Source organism: Triticum dicoccoides, chromosome 7B, assembly GCF_002162155.2.
Source record: "Triticum dicoccoides isolate Atlit2015 ecotype Zavitan chromosome 7B, WEW_v2.0, whole genome shotgun sequence".
NCBI lineage: Eukaryota > Viridiplantae > Streptophyta > Magnoliopsida > Poales > Poaceae > Triticum > Triticum dicoccoides.
Window position 1 is genome coordinate 486663189 of NC_041393.1, and position 5837 is coordinate 486669025.

A 5837-nucleotide genomic window follows, 5' to 3' on the forward strand; every position below is an offset into this window, starting at 1 on the left:
CTAATGGCGCACTGTGACACAGTGCACCATTAGTAGTTTAAACTAGTAATGGCGCACTGTGACACGGTGCGCCATTAGTAGTTTTGCAAAAAAAAAGAATAAAAAAAATCAGTACTGGCGCACTCCTTGTCTGGTGCGCCATTACTAGTTAGAACTAGTAATGGCGCACTTCGGTAGGATGCGCCATTAGTATGTATGTAAAAATGAAAAAAAAATTATCACTAGTGGCGCACCTTTTGTCTGGTGCGCCATTAGTGTCTTCCATACTAATGGCGCATCACCAACTGGTGCGCCATTAGTATATAGTAGTGGCGCACTACTTCCCTGGTGCGCCATTAGTGTCAATCCTATCTATAGCCCTTTTCCTAGTAGTGCCCATAAGTTCCTCTCCGACGTCCCGCCCCCTCCAAAGGTCCGCCTGAGCCTGGATCCCCAACGCGGCCTCCCCGTCGCCCATGATCATCTCCACGCACCGCTGCAGCTCGTCTCGGTCCACCGCGCCCTCGCCGTCCACCCGGGCGCGCACGCCGACGCCCATGCGTGCCTCCACCAGCCACGCCACCGTCGGCTGGTCCGTCCACTGCGGCACGACCACCATCGGCACGCCGCTCGTGACGCCCTCCAGCGTCAAGTTCCACCCACAGTGTGTCACGAAGCAGCGCATCGCCGGGTGCGATAGCACCTTCACCTGGTCGCACCACTCAACCACCACCCCTTGCGTGCGCACTACATCGTCGTCGCCGCCGTCCAAAGTCGCGCATTCACCGGCACCCTTGCGCGCCACCCACAGGTACGACCGGCCGGTCGCCTCCAGGCCGCGCCTTGCCTCCTCCTCCTGTCGCTTGCTCATCGAAAGGAAGCTCCCAAACGAGACGTATGTTAGGATCCAGCTAGTAGTTTCACTCAATCACCATGGTTTGGCTACAAATCGAGAATTACAGGAGGAGGAAGCAGAGGAAGGAGGAGAAAGAGGAGGAAGAACACGCTACAGAGAGGGAGATCGCCAGCCAGGCCGAAGCCTTCCGTCCAAGCCGCCTCTTTCGTGGGCACCAGTGTGCCCTTTGTAGTTGGAGCCCATCCATCTTCTGGGCCATATCAAGGCGAATAGGGCCGACCCATAGTATGGTCGCTGACAATCCCCCCTCCATAAGTTTCGGCTTGCCCTCAAGCAGATTCCCTGTCGAACCACCGGGATCCCAAGGCACTTGTACTGCAAGCTGAACCGAATCAAGTATCTTCTCACCTGGATCCCAAGTCAGTTGCTGGTTTTGTAGAATGAGCACACCAGGAACCAGAGTCAGACACAGAGCACTTGGTTGACTAATTGTAGACCATTGATCCATGCTGTCAGGATTATCTCGCCGCCAGGTCTTAGAACAGAAAACCCACGACTGATCCACTGCCCCCTTAGGACTAAGCAAGGCAACACAATAAACTTGCCGTATCTGCAAAGGTGATATATAGACACCATGAGAAAAGCCTGCATCTCTGCACCAGTAGCCCTCAACAAAATATGCTTCTTTGATTCTGCATCCAGTTGTTGCACTCGGCCATGCAATTGCCCACTGAAATTTTGCAGAGCCAGAACCACATAAGAACATGGAGTTACCCAAGTCGCATATGAACGGCAGAATTCCATCAAGGCTAGTATAGAACTGCTCTGGACAAAGCAGCCATGCACGGTTGTCGCTCTCAGCCCTCACGTATGTGATAGCTTCTCCAATTTTTATCATGGGCAACGTAGCAATCCTCCCATCAAGAAAATATTCTTGCCATTGATGAATAAGTCAACACACAATATCCATTTTAATGTTTAGTGCCCCACTTGTTCTAGTCTCTGGAACTGGTATTTCACTCAAATTCAGTTCAGACTCTCGTGTCCAGTGCTCCAGCTCTCTGCAATTTCTTAAGTCCAAGAAAATACCAAGACTCCATTCTATTTTCCCCCTGTCATTGGTCCATATACAATCAGTTGTGGCAGGTGGATTATAAGGTGAAGAGAGATGACCAGTAACCTGAACAAGCTCACTGTAGGTAATCCACATGGATCTACTTGTGAACTCCAACCCTGCAAGAGTGATCAAGCTGAGCAGACCATGGTTCCATTGTGAGGTTACACACAAATTTCTTGTAACAAACTGAGGCCAACTGAAATTGTCTTCCAAGGAGAAACATTTCCACCATAGCCAACTGTCATTTATGAAGCCCACACCTGGATCCCATTGATGCAAGACTAGAGGACGAGTAATTGTACTTGTCTTCAAAGTACTACCAAGAACAGTAATATGCCATAATTCCAGTGACTGAGAGAATGCTTGCTTCAACATGATATCACTGGCAGAATGCCCCAACTTGAGAAACCAAGCTATTATCCATTGGGAAATTTCAGAATTATAGGTGAAGAGCTCAGCCACACACAAAACCAACAAGTTCAACGAGAAGCGATCCACAACCAAGTAAACTTGGAAGAAACTGAAGCAGTTGATATAGCGGGAGACAAGAACATGACCTCTAGAGGGGGGTGGCCAGGCAATTCGCTAGTAGAATGTTTCAAAGATCAACAGGACTGAATAAGAGCAAGAGGACCCAAGGAAGAAGAAATGAGCATCTCTGCCTAACCCTTTTCTGGCAAGCGAAGCACATGCCATATGTGCACTGATAATGCTACTATATAGCATATCTCCTCCAAGACATAAACAATAAGGAGGCCCCCTTAAGAAGAATGATGCACTGTTGGAAGTGGTGATGTCATGTCGTGCAACATAATAATACATGCCATGGAACCTCTTATATACAGCCAAACACACCAAGGAAAAGAACCATGTAGTTGCCCATTGGAAGTCTGCATATGCAACTATTCCAATGTAATTCTTTGTTCTATATGTGTTTTCGAAACTGCAATTGGGCATCTTCTGATGCACAAGGATGCACTGAATTACAATACTACCATGAGCAACACGGAGAACCACTGATATATCATGCTCCAGTAAACTGAATTTGTTCTTATGCTCGTACATTACAGACTTGGTGTCAACATCACCGCAAAAGAATTTATACCTTCCCAGTAGGATTGCAGAGATATGCCAATTGATTTCTTCAGTAGAAAATTTGCGAGTGGGCAACATATATTACCTTGAAGTGGCAGCCATGAAAACCTCAGTGCTTCCAAACATACTTCCGCAATCAGATGCCAATATATTCTTTGTACTAGAATTTCCTTGCTCTGAAGCTCACAGCACAAATCCCCAATCACAACATGAGCTGGTGCATAGACTATATCACTTGATATAATTAATAAGCTCCTCATCCAGACAAGAATTTGCATCTCATGCGCGGCAAAAAATGCATCAGTGGGTCTGAATCTTGTAAAGCACAAATACCAATCATGCAGCGACCCAACTGAATGAGCACAGGTAAACTAGCTGAAGCAATCACGAGGTTCAGAACTTCTTCCAACTGTACCAATGTATATGCCTTTGTCGAGCACCTAGTGAGTGCCAAGTTGTCCAGATTGAAGATAGGGAACAACCAACGCAGCGGCATCTGAATGGCTTCCGGTGCAGCAGGCTCAGGGGCGATGCTGCCTGCAGTCTTGAATGAAGAAAGTGCTGCGGATGAGGTAAGCACCGACTCCTCGGGTGTTTTGTAACTTGGGCACCCTGTCAAATAGGTGGTGGGTGTCGTAGTGGCGTCGTTGGTGTCGTCGACTTCGAGCACCTTGTCATGCACACTGAGCTCCAGGATGGCATTGCCAGTGATCGCTGACGGAGTTGGTGCTGTAGGAGCGGCAAGCTCGGACGGAGTCTTGCTGATGGCGCCCATGGACGCCTCGAGATGGAGGTCGTCGGTGGAAGCATCGGGCACCACATCATGGCGCTGGACCGCACCCAACGCTGCCTTCCATTCCGTGTACGGAGTGTCGTCGTAGAAGTACGACGGCGCCATCACGTCGTCATCCAGCATGGTGATGGTGTAGGTCGGTGGTAGGAGGTCCACGGCAAGGATGCAACAGCCCTCGTAGATGGCATGGCCATCCAGGGCATCTCGAGCTCGGGTCGCCCTCCACCGTGACCGGAACTCAACATATGCCTCCACGCCGTACATCTCGTCCACCACCCGCTCGTAAGCACAGATCACATACCCATCACCGGAGCGACGGAACAACTCGCGAATCGACTCGACGGTGACCGCCTGGCGAACATCGTTGATCCGGGCATGGAGAACTCCCTCGGGGCAGGCAAATTTGTGGCTTGGCATTCTGTGGAACATGATGCAAGCGGAGGATGGAGAAGAAATTTTTGGTGGAATTTTTTTGAGGAATTTGAAGGAGGATCGAACGGCTCTGATACCAATTGTTAGGATCCAACTAGTAGTTTCACTCAATCACCATGGTTTGGCTACAAATCGAGAATTACAGGAGGAGGAAGCAGAGGAAGGAGGAGACAGAGGAGGAAGAACACGCTACAGAGAGGGAGATCGCCAGCCAGGCCGAAGCCTTACGTCCAAGCCGCCTCTTTCGTGGGCACCCGTGTGCCCTTTGTAGTTGGAGCCCATCCATCTTCTGGGCCAGATCGAGGCGAATAGGGCCGGCCCATAGTATGGTCGCTGACAACGTACACCATGGACCGTGCTGGCTTCGTGTCCAGCCACTCCATGTACCCCTTCCCGTCGTCGCGCCGGAATAGGTCCGTGCTCGATAGAGATGCCTCGTCCGGCACCACCGGCCCGACAGCGACGACCTCGAACTGCACGACTGCGCGGAGCGCGCTGGGCTCCAGCGCATCGAAAGTGTTGACGAGCACCTTGGGCTTGTACTCGTCGAGCACCAAGAAGAGATCGCGCATCATGTCCAGCAGCAGGTAGTGCGGGTGCTCCGGCGAGGTGATAGACACGACCGACGGGAGTGCGCTGGACCTGAGAGGCGGTAGTCCTGGAAGCTCGACGGCGGCGTTGGGTCAGCGTCGTTGGTGCATGAGGCGATGAGAGCTTCGTGGCCGTGGAAGTAGTGGTAGTACACAGCGAACACGGCAGCCGGCTGGATCCAGTAGAGCGTCGTGGGGACCCCGTGCGCGCGCGCGACGTGGGGTGCCCACCCTGCAAGGAAGGCATAGACCATGCGCGTCATGGGACGGCCCCGCGCAGCGAGGCTGGCGACGACGGCAGAGAGCTTCTCGCGCCCCACGGCGCGCGCGTGCTCCTTGTAGGTGTCCATGCCGTGCACCTCGGGCCTAAACCCCTCGTCGAAGCCGTCGGAGTAGGGGGCGTACAGCACGCCGGCGTCGTCCACGATCTCTTCGTCGGGGGTCGCTAGGGAGAGGAACATTAGCCAACGGCCTCCAACGGCGCTGCAGAAAGTGACGGGCGCACCCGGCATCAACACCATCACTCAGGCGGCGAGGCGGTGCGCCAGGTTGATGTGGCCCTGCATCGGCGTGGTGACGAACAGGAAGTGCGGTTTAGCTGAGGGTACTTCCATTGAGCTAAGTTTTTGGGAAGGGACGGCGTGGTTCTCTGGAGAAGGATATAGATCCACAACATGAGCTCAGGGCATCTCCAAGATGGTGTCGCAAAAATGAACTCACTATCCGTGAACAGGTCGGCCATCTAAGGGCATGTATAATGCATAGCCTCAAGGTGATGCCTCACATGCCATGTAGGATCGGATATGACGTAAAGTAGGTTCGGATAGGGAAGCGGGATCCTCTCCAGGAGACGGGTGCTTGAAGAGAAAAAGTATGGTCCGGTGACAAAAACTGAAAAGGTTGGAGTGAAAAGTAGAGATGCATGTGTGCTAGCGTTTTTATTTTCTATTTCTTAATGAGGCCAACTAGTGGTAG

The 5837-nt window shown here is 51.8% G+C and overlaps 1 pseudogene; it reads right to left on the reverse strand.

Annotated features, from left to right (window-relative positions):
* LOC119339024 overlaps positions 1 to 5323 on the reverse strand; it is a 12126-nt pseudogene extending 6803 nt beyond the window's left edge.
* Between the last annotated feature and the right edge of the window lie 514 nt (positions 5324 to 5837).